The following is a 26,021-nucleotide window of genomic DNA, read 5'->3' as shown; positions in this document are numbered from 1 at the left end:
TCCATCTCCGAGGTGAGTGATTTGGTAGATCGAAAGGAAATTTGAACTTAGGTTTGGAACATAGAGAACATCTTGAAACTCTCCATTTTCCATCTCCACGTTTCCTTTCCCTTCAACTTCCATTTTTGTAGCATCTTCCATGAAGATGTGTGGTACCTTTGATTGCTTCATTGAAGAAAAATCCTCCTTTGAAAAACCCATGTGATATGAGGTACTTGAGTCAAATATCCATTCCTTTGAAGAGTTTGAACTAGCCATGAGTGCTTGCCCTTTGCCCTTTGAATATAAAGAAGACCTTTATCCTTGTAAGCATTAGGCAATGGAACATTATATTTCTTCATGATGTTGGTCAACTCATTAATCTTCTTAAGATAACACTCATGTTCTTCATGACCCAATTTCTTGCAATAGGCACACTTTTTCTTCTCCTTATTATTATTTTCTCCCTTCTTGTTAGAATTTGAGGAAGATTTGCCTTGTTGATTCGATTGTGGTATTGTCTTTTCTGCATCCTTTGACTTGTTCTTCCATTTCTTCTTACCCTTTCCTTTATTTGAAGATTGTCCAGTTGAATTTTGAGAACCCTCATTATTGGCCATTGATTCTTTAGACATGGGTGATTTGAGAATCCCCATTGATTTCAACTTCTTTTCTTCTATATCCAACAGATCAACATATTCATCAAAAGTGACTTTCTTATAGGCAGACCCTAAGGTAGTCTTTGATGTGTTAAAAGAAGATACAAATGTGGAATACTTTGATGCCAGCTTGTTATGTATGAGATAGATCAATCTGTCATCTTTGATAGAACTCCCACAATCAGTAAGCTTTGTCCTTAGTTCATTCACCTTAATGATGAAATCTTGTATAGAGTCATATGACTTAGGATCTAAGGAGACAAGCTCATTTTCAATTTTGAAAACATCTTCTTTAGATACTTTACCATATAGCCTTTCGAGGGTATCCTAAGCTTCCTTGGATGTAGAATACTTCTTAATTTGATACATAATCTTATCATCAACCCCTAAACGTATATCACGTAGGGCTTTCCTATCCAGTGCTACCCAAGCTAAAATATCACTTGCTGATACATTATCACCTACTGGTTTAGGAAGAGTACCATCTATATATTGTGATACTCCATGATGCATTAAGTGATACCACATTTTAATGGACCATGTAGCATAGTTATGTGGAGTTAATTTTGGAAATTTAAAATTTGCCATAATGCAGAAAATGAAAGAAAATTGCAGAAAAGAGAGAACACAACACCAAGAACACCCCCCCTTTTCACTAAATCAAGAAACCCCCCAAAATAGATGCTTTTAACATTTTATCAGTAGTGCAATTACAATGGTCATTTGCCAATTTTGGCCTTTGTGGACTTCTAATTTTTCTTGTTACAACCTCTTAATGAATTACAAATCTAGAACTTTACAATGTGCTACAATTTGAAGCAATACAAAGCAAAGAAAATACCCTATTTGCTATAAGTGACACTTTTATCCACACAACCTTAAAATTTGATTGCAGATCTAGAAGGTAGACAAAAAATAATGCACTTTCAAAAAAAATGGAACCTATTTTCAACTCTAGTTGTGCCTGTATGGAGTGTTTGAAGTTGCAAAATGTAGGATTATGTAGGTACAATCACCAAAAGATACAAATTCTGACAAAATTGTGCACTAAAACTAGAAAAAAACTATATCACTAAAAAATTTAGAAAATTCTACCCAATTTCAAAAACAATCACACCTGATTTAGAGTCTAGATGACCAAGATATGGCCTCCCAAAGTTGGACTACAAAATCCAAAATCAGTCTGGAAAGGAGTTGCATCAGCAAAAGTTAGGGTTAAATTCGAAAATCATATGAACATCATAGTAGATCTAATTTGGCCTAGTATGATGGTCAGACGATTGTCAATTTTAAGCTCATGAAATGATGATGTCAGCATCCACCCTTGTGATGATGTCAAAATGCTATCATGATGATGTTTGTGGATGATGTGTTTGTATGGAACTGTACAAAATGTTTGACGTGGAAGGGTATGATGGATGAATTGACACTAACTATGCACCACGTGTTGCTGACTTGGCAGGCCTACATGTGCAATCGACGTGACCAGTTGTTGCGAACTAATAGATGATCACCGCATAGTGGGAGAGGAGGCAGGTTTGAGCAAATAAATATTGCCATGTGTCCTCTATTTGATAGGGCCATGTGTCAATGTGACGTGGCAATGTAGTAGGAAAAGCTATTTCAGTTGTTGGTATATAATGCACTCGCTGAAAAAACTTTTTTATGGGCATAGGTTGCCAAATTATTTTGCTTCACCGAGATATAAACTTTCTGATGCCAGGTCTTTGCACTATAGGCTAGAAATTAAATAGACATCATTAGAGATTCAGAATTAGCAAGTGCTAGATTCCTTACTTGCAGTTGCTAGAGGATTAAATGGGCTGGGGCCAAATGTATAGTATTAGTCCCATGTGCGTGGGTGGGTAGAATTTGATGTTGTATAAAATGAAGATGCCACAACTTAGAAATATCGAAGGCCGCCGGGTGTGGGAAAAGTGGCCATCGGTTGGATTATGTCCACTAGAAATTATATGAACTTAGCTACTACGGATTTGTAGAGGTACAACCTGATATATTGAGGCCCGATTTAAAGATAGATGCCCACCGATTAAAATACACTATGAAATAAATAAATATTCAAAATTGCAGAGCCAGGATCTGATAGCCTGATTTTGCCCAAAATTTTTCTCTACTTGAACACCTGACTGGGCAAAAAATTTGAAAAAATATTCTGAAAAAATATGTAGAGATTAATTAAAATGTAGATTAGATCATACCCAAATTACAAATTGGGGCCTCTGGGTTTCGATTTGCAAATTTTTTTTTCCTTATGATCAACTTTCACCCAGCATAGGCAAATTTATAGTCGATCTTCACTGAATTGATGTTCTAGATGCAATGGTGAGGTTAGATATGGCTCTAGACACTCCCAATTTCTGTAGATTCTCCAGATCCAAGTCGAGGTACTGAAGCATGAACGGTCTAGAATGTCTATGTGTAGAGAATCCCCCCAAGAGCTTTGATACCATGTAAGAATTTGGCTTAGGCCAAAATTCACCCAAGACCAAGGAACTCAAACACAAGCACAAAAATAGACCAAAGAGAGTATGATCAGAAAGATGATATATTCATTCAATATGCCATATATGCCATGTCAAGAGTACACTAGGAGTGCCTTTATATAAGGCCTTAGGAGAGCTTCTAGAATGCATAGAAGTCAGCATCATGATAAGTCATACAACCAAGCACATGTCCACCATATATGGGTTATCCTCCATTAAGCACAGAAGTAAGTGTGATGATGTGAAAATAAGCTAACAATTGTGTATCATGCAAATCAGTGGTGTAGACAACATGTGCTAAATTAGGAGTGTGAATAATTGTGTTGTCAACATGACAACTTAGTGAATGATGCAAACTCCTATGTTGTAGATACTATGCGCATAATTAGAGTTATGTACTTCTATGATAGTACACAAACTTCTAAGTGTCTCACCTAAATAAATAATAAAATAATGCATTAACCTAAGTAAACTTAAGTAAGTGTAAATAGTAAATACTTATTTACACCAACAATATTTGATGTTGCTAAACAAGTTAAAAATAGGTTCCCTTAGTTTAATCATCGAGGTGTCTACTACACCATCAAAGACCACCATTTTTTTGTTCAATAATATTTTCTCATCCTTACCATTGTTGTTGTTGTTATAATTGTTTGATTTGTCCTTGTTAAGGGTGACTTATCCCTTTTTGATCAATAAATATTTGATTTGAAGTACACTTTCCACCATTTGATTAAAGGTGAAATATAGTTATTTTTATAGGTTTTAATGTAACTCTAGGACAAGGTTACTTATAGAGATGTTAATCTTCTTAGTTTTTTGGAATCTACCTTGAATAGAGGGAAGAGACCTCCACCACTAGAGGAAAGTGACAAAGACTCACCTATGCATTACTTTGTGTTATAAAGATCAAATATTGTGACAATGTGTTGAATATTGTAGGAATTGTTGTATGAATTGCTCAACTAGTTGATCAAAAGATTGAATGGGCGGAGATAGTTTGGTGAACCACTCCATAACTTGACCACTAAGACTCCAAGGAAATAGTCTCATCGTAAATGTTTTTTCATGCATGAACTCTATACCAAGGGGGAAAATATTCTCTACATTGTCCTAGGGATTGATGTCTTCAGACTATATGTTTCTTTCTTTAGTTTGCATACAAATTCTTTATCTTCTGTCAAAGGGAATCCATCAGGTTTCTCAATTTAGACTTCTTCTTCAAGTTCTCCATTAAGAAAAGTTGACTTGACATCCATTTGATAAACCTTGAAATTCTTTCTTACTGCATAAACCAAGAACATCCTTACTACTTCCATTCTTGTCATGGGTACATAGGTTTCTTCATAATATATATGCCTTCTTCCCATGAGTATCCTTTGCAAACAATTCTAACCTTATTTCTCACAACTTCTCCTTGCTCATTCAATTTATTTTTGAATACCCATTTGGTTCCTATTACATTCTTGTCTGTAGGTTTAGGAACTATTTCCCATGTCTCGTTCTTCACAATCTGATCTAGTTCTTCTTTCATAGCTTGCATCTTGTGATCATCCTTACATGCTTCCTCTATGTTCTTAGGTTCCACTTGAGGAATTAGACACAATTCCTCATTTACTCTGTTCCTTCTCATCACACCTTTATCGTTGCTCCCAATTATCTACTCAGGAGGGTGATTTGTTGTCATCATTCTGCTAGAAGTAGGAGTTGACATCTCAACTCTGATCTCTTCCCTAGGTTCAAATATATGTTCTTTTCTGTGCTGAATGGATACTTCAATCTGAAAATCATTGTTAGTCTCAAAAAGAGCTTCAAAATTTTGTCTAACAACTCCATAATTATCCTCTTCTTAATCAAAATTATAATCTACCATTTTCTCTTTAGTAACAAACTTTTCATCAATTCTTACATTTGTGCACTCAGCTATTATTTTAGTTTTATTGTTGAAATATCTATATTCTTTTCTTTTCAATGAATAACCAAGAAACATACCTTCATCACTTCTAGGATTGAATTTACCAATATCATCATCTCTCTTTATGTAATACTTACTTCAAAAATTCTAAAATACTTAACTGATGGTGAGTGACCAAACCATAACTCATAGGGTGTCTTGCTCATACCTATTTTGATCTGTACTCTATCTAGAGTATATACTATTGTGTTAATTTCTTCTCTCCAAAATTTATTTGAGACATTATTCCCAAATAACATTGCTCTTGCTGGTTCTGCTACTGACTTGTTCCTTCTTTCAACAATCTCATTCTATTCAGGGGTTTTGGGTGAAGATAAATGTCTTTTGATCCCATTCTCTTCATAGAACATGTTAAACTCTCTAGAGGTGAACTCTCCTCCTCCATCTAATCTTAAATAGTTAATATTAACATGAGATTCATTTTCAACTCTATTCTTAATATCTTAAATTTCTCAAAAGCTTTAGACTTCTCTTTAACAAATGCTACCCACATCATCCTAGTGAAATGATCAACAAAAATCATAAAGTACCTTTCACCATACAATCCTCTAGTTCTTGCAAGATCACTCAGATCAATGTGAGCAATCTCCAATTACTCTATAGTAGAGAACTTGTTGCTAGGAAAAGACACTTCCCTCTACTTAGCCAAATTATATTATTTGCAAACAACATTAGTAGGCTTAATCCTTTTAGGCAGATCTCTAACTGCAAATGTACAGCTAACTTTCACAATATTATCAAATTTTATATGATAGAACCTTCTATGCCATAACCATATGTTATCAACCTTTGTAACCAAATGTGTTATTCTAGTAGAATTCAACTAAAATACATTATCTCTGGATTTGGTTCTAGTACCAATCAGCTTACCATTTTTTTCTTTGATAATGCAAGTCTTCTCTATGAACTGCAATAGATATCCCTTGTCTACCAATTGTCCAACACTTAACAAATTGTGTTTCAAACCATCAACAAAATAAACATTATCAATGTTAGTTTTACCATCAAGAGTAATATATCCAATCCATGTAATATGATAGGCTACATTGTTACTAGCTCTAACAATACCTCCATCATGATTTTTGAACTTAAATTTTTTTTCTTTCATATCACCAGTCATGTGATGTGAACATCCATTATCAATTATCCAATCTAATTTCTTCTCCACTTGGGTAACTAGAGCTCTCTTCTCTAATTTCTCTATCAAGGTTATCTTCCTTAATAGCCACAAATCCTAATTCATTATCGCTTTTAGTTTGATCCTTTTCATCAGATTCTTCATTCTCATTAGCATATAAGCAATTTTTATCCTTATCTCTTCTAGGCTTAAATTTTCCTCTAATTTTTTTCTCTCTTTTGGGACATTTAGATGCATAATTACCATATTAATCACAAGTCCAACATTTAAAGATTTTCTTACCATCTTTCTCTCTTCTTACCAAAAGGGCTATTCCTTCTTCAATCTTCTTATCTTCTTCAGATCTACTACTACTGGCAAAATCTCCTCATGCGCTTGTAATTCTTGATAGATTAGGTTGAATGTGCATAGCACTAAAGGTTATCCAAGAAAAGTTTCCTTTGTGAAATCTTTGGTGCAGGGCATTACTAGCTAAATCATCTGAGTTGTTTTCTTGAATGGTGGTGATATACTTTTCAAGATCTTCCATATAACCTCATAATCTTGCTTAGTTCCATGAAGACATCAAATACCTGCAATAGTTTCTAATATTCTTCCTACATAATTTCTAATGGACTCATCTTGCACCATCTTAGCATCTTGAAATGCGCAAATCCAACTTTGCAATTTCATCTTTTTAGCATGTTCATCACCTTCAAAAAACTTGTAATGCTTTCCAAATTTCATGAGAAGTTTGAAATGCCTATACCTAATTGTATTCATTCTCTGGAAGAGCTGATAGTAGGGCTTCTCTAGCTCTCATGTTACACATGAATAGATCTTTCTTTACTTCACTACATTCTTCAAGCTTTCCTTCTTCCATATTTTTCTTCTCGCTCTTTGTCAAGATCCAATAACCTAGACCCATGCACAAAAAATGAGTTTTCATCATCTCCTTCCAACTATCATAGTTGGCCCCATTGAATCTCAGACTATCTTTCCTGAACATATTCACCATTAATTTCCTAAAGCTATTAAGCCTTATTTTCAAGGACCTAAGGCTCTGATACCAATTATTAGAATATATAGTCCACTTTTATAACTAAAAGGGGGTAGTGAATCAATTATCCAACTATCATCATCAATATTATCCTTAAAAAAACTTAACCATGTGAGTAATATAAATTGAAACCACAACAAGATACTCATACACAATTAACACTAGATATGTTAACTAGGGAAACCCTTGATTAAAGGGAAAACTTCAGTGGGGTTGGTACCCACAAGATGATGTACTAATAATAATGTTTCTTGTTAGAGGGTAGACCCTGTTAGGAGTCTGTTACAACATTCAATACATATGAGTCTCTTTTAGGAGACTTTGAATCCCTATTAGGAGATTCCAACCTTGTTAGGAGTTTTGGAAGACAATTAGACCCACTGCCAAAATAGTTTTAAGGTTAAGATCAAAGAACCCACTATCCAAATGATCTCTAAATTATTCCTTGTAGAATAATAGAACTAAAATGTACTTATTCCTTTATCTTTGTCCTATCAAATAGACTTCTACTCCTTCAGATCATGTAAATAGATCTCATACTATGCATCCAATGATCCCTTAGATCGCTTATACGTATTAGTAAGCATTCTGCTCCTTCTAGAGCTGTACACTAATACTTCACATTCTACTTGGTTCTCTCTTCCTAAGTCTACTTACAAACAAGGAATTTTTTTTCCTTTATACCATATCTTCCTAATAATTTCTTGAGTTGGTCTTGAGGCTTTCTCAATTAATCAAAATAAGATAATTAATTAATTCACAATTACAAAAACATTGTCGACTGACAGTCTATACAAAACTTTACACGTGTGAAATCATGCAATGTGTAGATGCTAGCATCATCATTCAATCATCCTCTATTATTTTTATCGAAAAATCATCTTCATTACATCTCAAATGAATGTAAGTGATAGATCATTAGAACTTTCTTTTCCAATGCTTTGTTTTTGCACTACTTCTAGTAAAATGAGTGTAACTTCCATAAAACATCAAATCAAACTTAGTCCTTTGAACCATGTTATCTAGACAACCTCAAGAACATATCCTCCAATGTGCATCATCTGAAACTTACTCAACTCCTACACATATTAAGATTACTGACTGGTAGTCTTCTAGTCTTAACATAATTACTATTGTGTTGACATCAATGATAAATACTATCATGAATGCAACATATCAATACTCTTCAATGATCAGGATACTCCCCCAATGTAGTATCATTGACATTCTTATTAGAATATATAGTCCACTGATATAACTAAGAGGAGGGGTGGTGAATTAGTTATACAACTATCATCACAAATATTATCCTTAAACAAACTTAGTCATTTGAGTAATATAAACTGAAATCAAAACAAGATACTCATACATAATTAATACCAAATACGTTAACTAGGGAAACCCTTGATTAGAGAGAAAATCCTAGTGGGGATGGTAGCCACAAGATGATGTACTAATATAAATATTCCTTGTTAGAGGATAGACCTTTTTAGGAGTCCATTACAATGTTTAGTACATATGAGTCCCTCTTAGGAGACTTTGAATCCCTATTAGGAGATTCCAACCCTGTTAGGAGTTGTGGAAGATAACTGGACCCACTACCTAAACAATTTCAAGGTTAAGATTAAAGAACCCACTATCCAAATGATCTATGCATTATTCCTTGCAGAATAATAGAACATAAATGTACTTCTTCCTTTGTCTCTATCTTGTCAACCAAACTTCTACTCCTTTAAATCTTGTAACTAGATCTCATACTGTGCATCCAATGATCCCTTGGATCACTTAAACACATTTAGTAAGCATTCTACTCCTTCTCGAGTTGTGCACTAATACTTCCCATTCCACTTGGTTCTCTCTTTCCAGTCTGCTTACAAACAAGGAAAACAACTTTCCTTTATACCATATCTTCATAATAATTCCTTAAGTTAGCCTTGAGGCTTTCTTAATTAATTATTAAACTAAGGAGACATTTTTGTGCTTTCGTCACCATGACCCCATCTCTCACCCAAAGTAGTTGATAATCACTTATGCATTTGAAAATGTGAGCCTATGATTTATAATAGGGTATATCTATAGTGGTGTTGCATCTAATGTGACTATGGCTTGATTTTGGCTTTAAAACATTGAAAATATTTTTGCCTACCTACCTTGTAATATCTTATCTCTACAAAAAATGGACAAAGGGGTATCTTGATCTTCAATGCAGCTTCTTTGACCCTTTAGATAGATGTAGATGTTTTCTAAAGGAGCATTTATTAAAGAAAATTCTTGAACTCTACATCGACAACCAATTGGTGAAGTTAGCTATAAGAATACAAAGGAAAACAACTAGAGGTTGTTGTTTTATAAGATAGCCATGATGAGCTTGGCTTAGGGTTATGAAGCTTGCCATGATCTTCTTAATCATCATACTTTTCCCTTGAAATTTTCTCATGTCAAAAATAAGGAATAAAAGTGGTGCTATGCTCAGGAATGCAATGTGCACATACAACTTAAAATCTCTTCACCATATGGAAGTTAGCACAAGGACAAAATAAGCATGTGGGATTTTTTCAAATAGCTTCCATTACTAATAGCATGCATAATTTGATGTATGTGTAATCGACTTGTGGAAAAATGGATTGAACAATGGAGAGTCTTAGGTCTTGTAGTGATGCACTATGATTATTGAATTTGTAACACAAGATTGAGGGCCACCAATTTGAACAATATTCCCAATCTTCTAATGTGCATCGGTAAGGGCTGAAGGAAAGTTTCTGACTGATGATTATAAATAAATGCATATCCCAACTTACTTTTTGGAAATGCTCAATATCAAATAAAAATTATTGGGTTGTCATTTTCTCTCATGGCCTAGTATGGGAAATTCCTACGAATTATGTAGTTCTCTAGTTAGAAGTGTGAATTTCTTATTAAGAGTCTCATGTGTGGACTATTGAGGAAAACAATATAAGACACATTTATACCATACTATTTGTGTAGGAGGATACTTTGATATTTTTATACGAAAATACATAATACCCATATGTCTTAAGCGTTTAGTATTTTATGACATGGAGTCGGAACACATGTGTGGGCCCCACATTTAGTTGATAGGTTAATTTTGATTAACCAATGCAATGATTAGGAAATGACTTGGATAGGTGACTGGACTTGATGGACAATTGGCAAGTTGATATGTGGCACATGCTTTGCGACTAGCACAAATTCCAAGACATCTGAGATGGTGAAGCAAGACACATGGCGTGACATCACATTCTTTCAAAATACATGGTGGTTAGTGAGTCAGTATGCGAGAATGTGAAAGGCTACCATGTGGTAGGGGTGTTGTGGTGGCACTAATGACATGACATGCAGTTTGAGGTTGGTGACATGGAAAAAATGGATATGTGTTGCATTTTTGCATTGTTGTGGTGACGTGTTGAAGTATTGACTATGTACATGATAAAGTGACAATGGGACACATCATGGAGGAAATGACATGGTAGGTTATAGATAGATGCACTAGATTGTGCCACATGGTAGAAATAGATGGCTAGTACATTGTCACAAAATAAAGATGCTTAGAAGATAAGGAATGCAACAATGCGAGGACCAATAAAATGGTAACACATGGCAATGTGCCATAGGTAGGAAAGCAATCTATGGGACAATTAGGAGGTACCACATGGCACTTAGGTGGTAGATGTAATGATGTGATAGTTGACTAGATGGATGATTGTGTAGAGTTTAGAAAATTAGAGAATGACACGTGTCATGGACGGTCAAACCTAGTTTGACCCAGATGAAAAAAAAGAAGGAAAAATCAAAATGGTCAAAAAATCATTTTCTTAATATTTTTCCTAAATGAGCATGAAAATAATTTAAATTTAAAAGGGTTATATAATTAAGTTTCAACTTTAGCCTAAAAAATAAATATTTGCAAGAAATTAGTGCTTGAGTCAACTTTTGAACTTGGTTTTCAAATGGCTCCCCTAGGTGTTTCTCTTAAGAAAGTACATGTTTATCATATATCAATAGAAAGCTCTCAGAGTCTATTTTCTAGAGTTTTATTTTTTCTACATAGGTATCATTAAATAAAAGTTATACTGAGTTTTTTTTCCAAGGTGCTTTTTATGCACATGCATTCTGGTGTCGGTATTTTAGAATTAGTTTTTGGGAAAATGATGAAATGGGTAAGTGCCAAACTTGGAGGAGATTATTTTAGTATCATTATTTCACCTCAAAAGTATTCTAGTGTGGATTTTGGAAATTTTTTATAGCAGGTCTGATGTTTTATTAGAAAGAGGGTTTTTCTCATCATTTTGGGAGATATTTACAAGTTTGTTGAAAATAATGGTGGGATTTGATCCCATTTTAAGTTATAGAGAGAAGAGAGAGATTTTGCAACAAAATTTGAGGGAGATTCAAGTGGGAAAGTGTTGATTCTAGATTAGATCTAGGATTCCTTCCTCATCTATATCTTTCTTTCTTCTTTCATTGTACAAAGTGGGTTTTAGTCTATTGAGTAGAGCTCTAGCTATGTTTCCACCATTCTTTTAGCATTTGTCATATATGAAAAACACAATGAAATTATATTGATAGTTATGATCTATTTTTTGTTTCATGAGTTATTTTCATACATATTTAATGTATTTTCTTCAAGGGAATGAATACACAAAGCAACAAAGTATCTTAGTTTCATTCTTATTCTTGTCTCATACCTCTGTTGTTTGCAAAATTTTGTGATATGTTGATGAACATATGTCCAATTGTATCTCATTTTGAGCTGTGTATCTTGATTTTTTTTTTCTTTTGGTTCAAAGAATCAAGTAAATGCTTGAGATATTATGATAGGGTTGTAAATTTCAAGAGAAGGATGTCTGATAAGTATGAGGTTCAGTATGAACATTGATGTCTAATTCAAAAAATAATAAATGATTCAAAATTAAATATCAATCATTCTTTTTCCTTTTTATTTAGGAGCTAAAAGGATACCCTCATTCAACTTTTGGATTTTATATGTTTTGTAACTTTCTATTGCATACCTTTGTTATTGCATAAGTATAGGAGAAATAAGGGTTTAATTAGCTTTGTATACATTCAGATGTATGCTTTGAACTGTTACCATATGAATGAATCTAAAGGTCTACCCACCTAGGTTTTGTAGAGCCTAAAGTAGAAGAAGGAGTTTGGCCTTATAGTTGGCCCAGGTTATTGACAAATCATGTCCATCATAGGAGAGAGCTTCCCTTAGATGTAATCTTGTCTTGGTTACCTAGTAGTTAAAATCATTGTTAAATAAAGAGCCAACACCTTCATGTTCTCTCTCTCTCTCTCTCTCTCTCTTTCCTTATCAATAGTTTTCTAGAGGCTCTATTTGACCTCACATCTTCTTTCTTGGTAGGTTTCGCATAATTTATTTTTGTCTATTTCCCAGGATTTTTTTCATTGTCTTCATTCTTTTCTTCTTAGGAGAATTAGGTGACTCCTGCTTCACTTCAACAAGTCTGACTTATTTCCTCTTGCTTTCAATTACTTTTTCCTCTTTCTCTTATGACTCCTTGGTGAGTGGAATGGAAGGTGTAATGGGTGCCTACTATTGTGAAACTATTTCATAGGGAGCACTAGGTGCTGCAGTAGGAGGTGCAGTCACTTTTACTCCAATACGTCCAACTATGCCAAAGGTGGAATATATATCATCCCTTGCTGACCAATTTCCTTTATTCTAGTGATAGTTTTGCTCATTGTGCTCACTTCTAAATCTATCATTCCAACTTGCTCCAATTATTTTTTCATAATTGCTTCTACCTTCTTGGAAAATTTCTCCAATTATGTTTGACTATATGATTCTATCAGCTCCTTATATGTCCCAAATCTATCAAACTCTTCATATTTGTTTGCTTCAATGATAGCTTGGGCATATCCTTCTATTTATACTTTTTTTATTTCATATCCCAAGGGTTCAACTACTTCAATGTATGTGAAGTTAGTATCTATCATAAAAAAAAATCCTCCTTGTACTTGTTTGACATAGAGGGTGGATTTTTGAATCTTTCCCTCATATTTTTCTAATAAGTCTTCATTATCAGATTTGCACTGTCCCTCACCTTCTCAATAAGGTGTCTGTTATATATTTCAAAAATATTTTCCATTGTGCTTCTATCACTACTTACTACTATAAATATTTGCATAAATGGAAATATTTTGATCAAATGAGAGAACATATGTGTGATCGAAGACTAAAATCTAAAGTGATTGTTCTCTACTTTCTTTATCTTCTCCAAGTTCTCTATCAATTGTGCTGTTAGAATTTCACACAAGTTGACCTTCTCTTTGTCAACATAGATTTTAGAGGCTACTTGTATAAATTTAGCTGCCATGTCATCCTCTCTAGAACTATAGCACATTCTTGCAGCAATGATTCTACTCAAGAATCTAACATCATGTAGCTTAATTTTTCTTATAACAATTCCTCTTCCATTATAGACTAACTTAGTATTGTCAAGCACTAACTTCTTGATATTTTTCTCATTAACTGGCATACTTCCTTCATTACATGACCCAATTACCTCATGAATCAAGTTAGCAAAAATTTCTACCACATTATCTCCTAACCAAAACTTTTCATCATGAATTCTTCTTAAGATTGTCCTTGTCTATTCTTCACTATCAAACTCATAGTAGAAAAGAAACTTGAGTAGGTCATTATCCTTCAAATCCTCAAATCCTTGTTTTAGCTCATATCCTAATTGGAGATATTATCAAATTCCTTCGATATGTGATCCTCGCCTAAATTTTCAAACTTACTTCTCAAATAGCTACTAACACTTCTAAGTGGATGATGTTTTATGGCATTCTTGATAATGCAGAACTAGGGCCATCACTAACATTCTTGACAGGGTTAACCTTAAATTTAGGTCTTGATTCATCTTCCAGATTATGAATCAAAGACTTATTCATCTTTATAACTAAATTCTTGGCACATATCTTAGATTTAGAAGTGAAATACCTTGCTGAAATGTGTAACTAGGGCTTTATGTTCTTCACACTTGAAAACTCTTCAAATTACAATCAAATCACTCTTGATTGCTCCTTAAATCTTCACATGGTTGAATGATACCCACAATCATGCTCACATGGCTTATATATTTTCATAACAATCTTTGAATTGATTGCACAACTACTTAATCTATAAAAGTTACTATTTGTTAATCAATAAACTTTTTTTCATCCACATGGCCTCGTACAATGTCCAAATCACTTACACTCTTAACCAGAGTTCCTTACAATTTGTTGATCCTTATACCAACTTTGCAACCTTTGATTCAATCTATAGTCTCTGTTCCAACTTTCTGGTGCTTTGTCTTTAATAAAAAAAATGCTTAATTCAAATAAGATGAATCACACACAATGGCTAACTTTAATCTCTGATCAAGTGCATCAAGATATTGTTCTTCTAATACTATATGTGAACTTTATGGATCGTTTTCCTTCATAAACACTTCCTTAAATTCTTCAACATGATCTTTGAGTGCATATTTTTGACTACTATTTCTATTGTCATTCCTTCTGTCATTTTTGTTGTTTTTCCTCGTAAATTTTGGATTCCTATTGATGTTCCCCAAATTCATTTTGCAAAATCTTGCAAGGTGACCGAAGTATTTGCATAATTGACATACATGTGCACTCCTTCTTTGATTAAGTCCATTATGATAGAATGGTGATCTACAATTACTTGCAATGTGTCCAAAGTTGTTACAATTGTAACACACAATATTTCTTATTGTTTTATTAGATCTTTCTCCATCATTAGGTTTTCTTGACGATCTCCTTCTTTCATTACCTATAGGGTTAATATTCCTAAACATTCTACTATCTATTATTATCATCAAACTTAGGTTTCCTATAATCAACTACTTTATGACCAAAACTATAACAATTATAACAATAGCTTGTGCAATCTCTCTTCATATGATTAACTTTATTACATCTAAAGCATGTATTTTTGAATTCATATCATACCTCTTTAGGTGGTTCATCTTGCTCTATTTGTTTGGGTTCATTACATTTCTTAGGTTGACTTACTTGCTTAACTTCTTTAGATTTATAAGTAGGAGATGATTTCCACAGCTAGTCAAATCCAATGAGCATCACCCCTGTGAGCATCACCTAGATCCAATGAGTGCTAAGTGTTCCATTTATTCTCATGAGAGATGGATTCATGTTGAATCACTACTCATGAAACATGGGTCATCGAGTTTGACTCAAAAATCACACAGTTAAATCCTGATATTCACATCATAATTCTTTAGATTTAATTTACTCAATTTCATTTTGATCATTCTTCTTAGGTTTGTGGGTTTCAACAATTGGATTTGGTTCCTTTCTAGCTTCAAATTTCTTTGTTGATTTTTCTCCAATGAGATATCCAAGACCTATCTTATCATAAGAAGATCTCTAATAGAATAGTTATTCATCAATTTTCTCACTACTAGAATATAGCTTCTCTAACTATTTCTTAGCTTGGGTTAATTATCCTTCCACAATACTATTGTACTTCTCTAGTTCTACATGCCTTATTTTGATATAATCTAGTTTAGATGTCACTTTTGTAAGATGGGATCTTAGATTTGCATTCTCAGATTTTATATATGATTCAATTTTTCTATCATCCTTCTTTAGACTCATTTTATTTCAACAATCTTCAACTCATGTTTCAAAATTTTATTTTCTTTCTTTAATATTTGTACCTCATTACTATCACTAGTCTACTCTCTAGGAATTTTTCTAGATTTGAGATGATCAATTTTATCTTTCATATTTCAAATGTAATCATTTTCATCATCATACCTTTCTTTCAAGTTGTCTATTTCTTCAGTAAGAAGATCAAATTGCTCAAGAGCTTCTTCAAGATTCCTCTTTAACTATTCCATATTCTTAGGGATTTTACTCAAGATGTTAAGCCTTTTCTAGGTTACTAAGATCTGATACCAATTGTTAGAAATAGATAATACTAAGGGGAGGAGGTGAATCATTATTCCTACAAACTTTTGCCTACAAATGAATATTGTTAATTACTTTATAAGATGCATATGAAAGTAAACCAACAATATTGAACAATAAATAAATCCATACACAAAGATAACTGATAACATCATAGTTTGTTAACTAGGGAAACCTTGGCCAAGGGAAAACCTTAGTAGGGATGGTAGTCACAAAATGATCCACTAAACAAAAGAATCTTGTTAAATATATTGACCTTGTTAGGAGTCTATGAAGTACATATACTGTCTCGGTCCTTGTTAGAGGACTAGGTCCTATTAAAAGCCTCAACCATACTAAGAGTTGCTTCAACCTTGTTAGGAGTTGGTATTACAAATGTGAATGTATGCAAGATTATTCAACTATCCAAACATACAATTATAAAATGTATTTCTTATATACAATAGAGGTAGATACAAAAACCTCTTTCTGTTGTTTGTTGTACTTCACAATATTCTAATCATACATTAGATTTTTGTTGGTTGATAGGTTTTTCTCCTATTAGATTTTATAATCTTGACTCTTTAGTACCCAATGTTTTGGAGATACAAAAGGATGTTACCAAAAAATGGGTCAGTGTATATATTCTATCACTGCCCTCTAAATTACAAGGTACAACTCCCTTAAGACTTGCACTGATGTGTAACGAATATGTTTTTCTTAGATTAGAAGTTTTGATAGAATAAGCTCTTAACCTAAGAGTAGTAAAGGATAACCAAATTATTTGTAGACACAATTTTTTTAGGAAAAATGGTTTTGGATAACCTCTCACACCTAATGGAATAACTGCAATAGATTATCTTGAGATTTCTAGCTCTTACTCCTATTATAAATGCAAATTAATTGTCTAAATGTAAAGGAGGAAAAGAAGAAGAGATGCAAATGAGGGAAAATGGAATTTCTTTAACTATCAATCTTGAATGAATTAGAATCCAACAAGTTACCAATAAATTCATCCACATTTATCCTTCATTTCCCAAAGAAACTATTTAACATGCCATGAAACCAATGAGAGGAGAAACATAATCACATATGAAGAAGTATATAGAATCTACGATTATTATAGGAACACATATATATTGTCCTTTGACTCTCCATGTAGAACTAATCTATGAATGGACAACAAAACATGAAAAGAAAATAAGGTAAATGGAATTACAAAGCCAATTCACCATCAATTTTGCCAACCTTTTTATTATCAAAATAAATTACATTTATAGTTTTCTATCATTTTCTTAGTTCTAGTAGAGCAATAGTCAATCATTAGGAAGAAAATAAGAATAAAACATGAAAATATCTAATTTTCAACATGGCATGAACACGTGGCATGTTTTCCATCGATAATTTAGGCTTGATGAAACTTTTGAAAACACACGATGACTGTTGATCTTTAAGAAACCTCAAGAATCCTATAGAAATCTTTATTTTCTTCATATTCTGTTGTTTGGTGCCAAATCCATATAACTCATTTTCCAAGGGTCACTAGGCTTTTGAATGCTCACCATCAATCTGATATTCAATGGTCATGATTAAAACATAATAAATTGTCTCATCTTTACCTTGTCACTCCTTTGATATCTTTATTTGATGCGATGACACAATGATCAATTCTTGTTGCTTCGCTACATTAACTCAAGATTACACTTAACCTTCTACAAACATGTGAATGTCCAGGTCTTTAACTGTTGTGGTTAACTCCTTAATGAAAGAAAAAAAATGCCACTTCTTTTGATACCTTTACTCAATACAATGATACGATTAACCTTTATCATTTTCACTAGATCACAACTTAACATGTATCCATTCTACAAATTCCAAAGACTTAGCAACAACTGCACATTAATTGTGATCATGATTTTGCAACATCAAACTTGACTATTACTTCTAACCTGTGACCATGTAACCTTAAGCCTTTCATTTTATCACAACCTATGATGATGTGATTCCTTGGTTTTCTCTCTATCATCGCCCCAACTCTTAGTTACCTTCAACTACCAGTGATCATGCAATGATCATTGATCTTTAGGATCTAACGAAAAAGATTATAAGACTTAATTATCTGATTTGCTCTACAGTGTGGGTCCATTTATTCCATGTGTCAAGCTTTTATATTTCTACATTGGTTATCCTTCATACATATTTAAAAATTAGGAATACAAGATTCATTGATTTTCTTAGATCTAATGGTTGAGAAGGAACATCATTGGACACTTACAATTCCATCTTAAAAATCATCCATCGATCTGATATTCATCTAATGATTTGAACTTATCCTCCAAGCCATTTGACTTGTCAACTTTGCAACATGGACATGTAGAGATTTATCAATTAAATTTCAAAGAAAGTCATACCACTTTTGACCAAGTTCTTTTACCATTTCTGAGGATTTATCTGCTTCTCCTACACTTGATTTGACTTCTCTGATTTCCATTAGGTTTCTATGATCAGCCTTGGTCCTAAGCTTTGATCCAATTTTTTTTTTGTAGTTGTCATTTTTTCTGAACGAAATTTAATTTCTTCTTTCAGATGTATCATTCCTTCAATAAAATACTTATTAAACATTAGGGTTTTAGAACAACTCTGTTCTCATCTAGGAAAAGTGTAAAGTTACCCTCCCTAACTTAATCACCTAGCCTTGGACTAGTGCATTTCTCGCATGATTTACCACATCAGATTAGCTGAAAAGAGTGATGAGAAGAGAGGTCATCCTATTAGCATTCTAGACTTAGACTTAAGACATTGACACTTTTATTTGACTCAGACCTAAAGAAAAAAGGGATGAACCAAAAATTGGGCAATAATTTTGCATCCTATATTTCTCATAATACTTTTCATATCATATGCCACACACTTGTTCCACCCAACTTTGCATATCTTGATCTTTTACTTATACCTTTTCCTTTTTACAAAAAATTCCCTATTGGCCTCCAAGCACTCACATGCTTGGTATAATACAAAAATAACTCTTTCCCTCTTAGGGTTAACATCTAGGATGTCATCCCTAATTAGTTAAGTAATTATTTCATAACCAAAATAATTTCTTAACTTGTAATTCACCCTTTATTATTATGCTTTGTTATGCTATGTTCATTGCCTTTACTGGTGTTTACTGTATAACTTCTTTTATACATTCCATATAGGCTTGCACACTTACCCACATCATCATTACGTGACATACTACATGTACTTAACTACACACATGCCAAATAGTACTCTATCATTTGTACTTAGAAAAATTGTTCCTATCCTGCTAGAAAAACTATCTAACACAAATAATTTTCTATATCCAACTATGAGATCAATATATATACATTGTGTAGGCTGGGTGAAAGTACAAAGCTATTCCACCTTTCAGGTTGACTAATTAGAATGACTAAATTTGAGTATTTCTAACTAAAAATCAAAATTTTTCAAACATATGATCTTAATAAATTTATTCTAGCTAAGTTATATATGGTCTCACACTTTTCCAATTGTAAATGTCTATTAAATGCATGTTTTATAGTAGTTAGTATCAAATTACAAAGAAATTAAATTATTATAGAAAACTAACATTTCATTAACTCTTACTATTTTTTATGATTTTTTAAAACATATAAACACCATTTTATATAGCTCAAAGTCAATAATATTCTCATATAGAGCTCATGGTATTTTAATTAGATACAATATATTGTTATTAAAAAAAATTCTACAAGTACACATTTTAACACTTGAGAAGATGTCAATTTTGAGAAAGAAAAAAATAGTAAATCATATCAAAAAAATTAAAAAATTATATGACGTTCTAGAGGAGAGAGTCCTCTTTAAGAATCTATAATTTCTCTTTTGGTTGGAACAGATTTATTTTCAAAAATGTGGTGGGAGATGAAAACTATCGATTTGAATAAGTTGAAATTTGAATTATTATAAAAGAGAAAATATAGGTCTAAAGTCAATTTTTGTTTTTGGTTGCTCTAGCTACATATATTATCCATAGCATAATTCGAGATCAAAAGAAAATAAGTTTATTTCCTTTTAGTTTTGTGGTGGGAACTAGACCCCTAATTTCCAACATTTTTTAGCAACTCAAAAGTTATCTTTAAAAAATAGGAAAATCTATCATTTCTTTTTGAAAATAATTATTAAAAATTATTATCCTAAACTTCATCTATTTTTGCACATTTCATTAGTTTACTTCATTTTCAAATTCTAAATGATAATACAAAATTTATGTTATTGAAGTTGAATAGTTATACTTTTGTTAGCCTTTTCCTTTGTAAAAGGGTGACATAGGTTTGTACTTTTACTCACCTTCTCATCCTGAGATATATGTTTCCATATATTACTAGCAATACCATCCATGTAGATACTCATTTCACCCTATGTAGTAGTTACACCTATGAAACTATCATTTGTTCCACCAATTTAGAGAAGACATGAGGAAGATGTGAACATATTTAAAGTTCAGTCAACCACTTCACCTAGCACTAGAAGGTCTACAAACCTATTTGAAATAACATAGGAACTATTTGAGCCACCCAAACATAAGAGAGTGAAAGAGTCGGCCAATGGTCTAGGTAAGATGAGAAAGACACTTGTCACATATAAGGGAAAGTAGAGAAGGAGAGCACAAGTAGCTGAGTCAAAATTTGAAGAAGAAGAAATAGAAATAATAAAGACAAATACTCTAAAAGTAAAATAAAAATAAAAAGAAGAATCAAAAACCCCTATTAAAGACAAGAAGAAATGGAAATCAATAATTGATAAAGTCAACTGTGCAACAATTAATGATGGAAATTTTGTTCAATTGAATAAGTATTACCACTTGTACATTGGTATTGATAAAATTTAGCTAGAAAATATAGTCATTAGGAATATGATACTGTCTAATAAAATATTTGAAGATATACAAGGACATATCCCAAAAGATCTCTATGAGTGGTTAGTAAGCAAAAATAAAAGAGTTGTTGAAGAGGACAAGAAAATAAGAGAAAATCTGATAAGAAAATTATGTGAAGTAGAAGATTATTAGCATCTTGGAATAATTATGAAGAGTATTGAGCCCTTACTAAGAAATAAGAAAAGAGCAATATTAATTATAGGAGGAAACTATGAAGAAGTCAACAAGGAAACTGAAGAAGCTATTGTGAAAGATATGACTTCAGTGGAACCCAATAAGGAAGAGGAAAGCAAATAAATCCCTATAATAGAGAAACAAGATAAACCAATGCCTACACTAGCAATACCAATAGAATTTGTAAAATATACAAAAATGAAAGAGGCGACACAGACAATAGAGATGCTACAAGTAACAATTGGCACTCATACTATGCAAATAGATAGCACAAGCATCACATTGGACACTGTAGAATATACCTTTAAGGGTTTTTGCCCCTCCATTATTGATAATTTGATGGGTTATGCAACCTCTATAGATGAAGAGGAAGTAAGGAAGAAGATAGAAGGAAAAAAATAATAAGAAAGAAGAAAAAAAGAAATAGAGAATAGAAGAAAGGAGGAAAAGAGAAGAAGAAAAGAAGGAAGAAGAAATAAAGAAGAAAGAAAAAGAAGAAAAAAAGGAGAGAGAAGAATAGAAAATGAGAGAAGAAGAGAGGAAGAATAAAAAAGATTAGAAAAATGAAAAGAAAGATGAAGAAGCAAAAGAAATGAAGAGGAGAAAAGGAATGATGATTTAGCCACTTTGGGTGATAAACTTAACAAAATAGATCAAAATATGCAATGAGAGTGGAAGGTGATTACCCATGAAACATAGTTGATTACACCCCAATTGAAACACATGGAAACTAAGGTTACCAAAGTTGTTTTCCAGCATAAAGATGACAATTTATTGGTAATTCCTATGAGAAGTAAAGAGACACCTAGTGATGTAGGACACTCCTCTTTATACCATCAACTCATAATAGAAACAAAGAAACAAGAGCAAATGCGAGAAAAAATATGGACTTCTTATTATTGCTACAAATGTGGAATTACATAATTCTCAATTACAATATGCTAACTTAAATGGGTGCCTTCATTATAGTAATCTACAAGACAGTGCTATGAACTATCGCCCAGAGTTGCCCTAGATAATGTTTGGGCCTTTCTTAAATAGGTAGTTTTATGCCACCAAGGAAGGTTCTAGACGCTCAAACTTAATAGCTAGGGCTGAAAGACTTTAACAAAACATATAGAATTGGCCAAATACATCTTTGACAATTATTTTAGAAGTTTCGAGTAGCCCAACTTTGAAAGGCCATGACTCACAAACCGTTGCTCTGATTGGCTATTATGACCACATTTTGGAAACACCAGTTCCTTAGCTACAGGCTCGAAACTACGCTAGTGCCCTTTCATCAAGTTTTTGGACCTCATTCAGGCATTCTAATGCCTCCAACTATGAGTCTGCAGATTTTTATGCAAATCGTTCCACCAAAAATCTATAATAACTTCTCTGATAGTTAAGCTAGAGCAATGAAATTTTTATGGTAGGCTTATATCTCTAAAATGAACCTTCCTATAGAAAATGGGAACATTCCAAGCTCATATAAAAAACTTACTAAAAATAGCAAGTTCCCATAAATAGTAACCACCCTGTCTACTAGTCCTTATTAAAATAGAAAAGAATGAAAATAAAATATTTTTTGGGTGATGCAAGATTTCCCTTATACCCAGGATGCTCTTGCATCAGACACTCAGGGTAATTTGAGAAGTGAGCCTATCACATCTCAGGTGTTCAGAGGAAAACCAAGATGGTTAACCTCCTTTGATAGCCATGATGAATCCTCAACTGGCCTCCCTTTCCATTTGACTAGATATTCCTCATAAGTTCTATTTTTGGTACTTTTTCCAATACGACTACCCAATATCTCTTTAATCTCCTACGTAGCCAAACTAGTTGTTGGAATACTCTACTACACTTCTACAACTTCATCTCCATCACCTCCTTCATAATACTTTGTCAAATCTAAAATTTTAAATACTAGTGAAATATTCAATTTAGTAGGCAACTCCACTTCATATGCATTGCTAGATTCATGCCTCTTTACCATCTTGCATGGTTCAAACTTCTTCATCTTCAACTTATTATATGTCCCACTAGAAAATACTCCTTTCTCAAATGAATCATGACTTCATCTTCAATCTAAAATTTCTTATATCTTCTTTTCACATCCGCCTTAGCCTTATACTATGTATTCATCTTTATGATGTACTTTCTCACCTCCTCATGGATGTTCTTCAAATGTTCAGTAAACTCTTCTGCTTTAGCACTACTTATCTCTCTTTTATCCAACTACTTTAGTTTAGAAGCATTTTTGGGAATACTCCCATATACAATCTAGAATGATAATTTACTAGTACTCCTATTGACAAAATTATTATATGCAAATTTTGCCTATGACAAAATCACATCCCACCCTTTTGGTTTATCTCCAACAGAGCATCTTAGCAAATTTTCCAAACTATGATTCACTACTTCTGTCTATCCATCAGTCTATGGATGATGTGTTGAACTAAACTTCAAATCTATCTTTAACTTCTTCCACAATGTATGTCAAAAATACCCAACAAATTTGGTATCTTGATTTGAAACTATACTCTTTGGTAGACCATGTAATCTCACCACTTCTTTGAAAAATAACTCTGCTATATGAACAACATCACTAGTCTTCTTGTAAGGAATAAAATGTGCCATCTTTGAAAACCTATCAACCACCACAAAAATAGTATCATGCATGTGCTGTGTCCTCAGTAATCCAAGAACAAAATCCATGCTGACATCCTCCCATGGCTTCTCTGATATAGGTAATGGTTGATACAACCTTGTATTCTACTTCATTCCTTTCACCATCTAACATACTTGATAAATTTGTACAAACTTTGTCACATATTGCTACAACTGTGGCTAGTAGTAATTTTCAACAACCAGAGCTATGGTTTTATCTCTGCCAAAATGTCTAGCAAATCCTCTAATATGCTTCTCCTTGATGAGATTCTCTCTCATTGAACTTCTAGGAATGCACAACTAGCTTCCTTTGAACAACATATTATCCTGGATCATGAAATCCAACCACTTTTTCCTGTCAAGTGTAATAGGTTCTATACAAGCCTTCCATGCTTCACCAAAATCAGGATCATCTGGATACAAGGTACTGAGTTCCTTGAACCAAACCACCTCTATTTGCATTTCTATCAGCAAAGGTTGTCTTCTACTAAGAGCATTTGTAACTTTGTTAGACTTCCCAATCCTATGTTTCAAAACAAATGTATAACTCTACAAAAACTCAACCCACTTTAAATGCCTCTAGTTAAATTTTCCTTAACTATTCAAATATTGCTAAGCTTGATGACTAGTATACAAAACAAACTCCTTGGGAAGAAGATAGTGTTGCCACTTCTTCAATGCTTGAACTATAGCATAAAATTCTTGATCATAAATAGAATATTTTCTTTTTGTGTCATTCAACTTCTCACTAAAATAATAAATAGGTCTACCTTCCTGGCTTAGAACAACTCCTATTGCAATGCCACTAGCATCACAATCTACTTGAAACACCTTGTTAAAATTAGGAAGTGCTAAAACAGGCTACTCAATAACTTTTTGCTTCAATAGATTGAAACTTTTATCTTCTCCTATAGTCCACTTAAACTCTTTCCTATCCCCTCTCATTGTTTCAATCAAGGGTCCACAAATATTGCAAAAACTTCTTATGAACTTTCTATAAAATGCAGCTAGTCCATGAAAAGATCTTACCTCTATCTCACTCCTTGGAGTAGGCCATTCAAGGATAGCCTTCAATTTCTTTGGGTCCATTTTTAGACCTTCTTCTAAGACTACAAATCCTAGGTACACCAACTCTTTCTTTACAAAACTACACTTCTTCAGGTTTATCAAAAACTTTTCTTCCCTCAACTTATCAAACACCTTGCAAATATGAATCAAATGCTCCTCCAATGTCTTTCTAAAGATTAATATATCATCTAGGTAAACAATGACAAAGTTACCTAGAAACTCCTTTAGTACCTCATTCATGAGCCTCATGAAAGTGCTTGGTGCATTGGTTAGCCCGAAAGGCATGACTAACCACTCATATAGTCCTTCCCTTGTCTTGAAAGTAGTCTTCCACTCATCACCTTCTCTAATACAAATCTAATGGTACCCACTCTTCAAATCTATCTTTGTGAAATACTTACCTACACTCAAATAGTCCATAATATCATCCATGCTTGGCAATGGAAATCTATACTTTATTGTGATCTTTTTGATAGCACAAGAATCTATGCACATCCTCTATTCTCCATTCTTCTTCGGTGCTAATGCTGCTGGTACAACACATGGACTCAGAATCTCTTGAATCAACCCCTTTTGCAACAACTCATGAACTTGCCTATTCAACTCTTCACTTTCTAATGGTGTCATTCTATGCACTGCCTTGTTTGGTAAATTGGCTCCTAGAACCAAATCGATCTAGTGACCGATCTTGCTCATTGGGGACAATCCATTAGGTACATTATTTGATACAATATTAGAAAACTCTTCCAACATATTTGCAACTTTTGCAGGTACCTCCTCTAATTCTTCTTTACTATCTTTAGGAATTATAACAAAACACATATGCTCATATTTCATACCTTTAAGAAACTCTTTTCATCAACAAAACATATTTTGGCAGCACTACATACCTTTTCTTCTTTATCCTTCAATGGCTTCAACTTA

The sequence above is a fragment of the Cupressus sempervirens genome, chromosome 1 (assembly GCF_028749045.1).
Source record: "Cupressus sempervirens isolate cs-2001-9-10 chromosome 1, ASM2874904v1, whole genome shotgun sequence".
NCBI lineage: Eukaryota > Viridiplantae > Streptophyta > Pinopsida > Cupressales > Cupressaceae > Cupressus > Cupressus sempervirens.
This window is presented reverse-complemented; position numbering follows the sequence as displayed.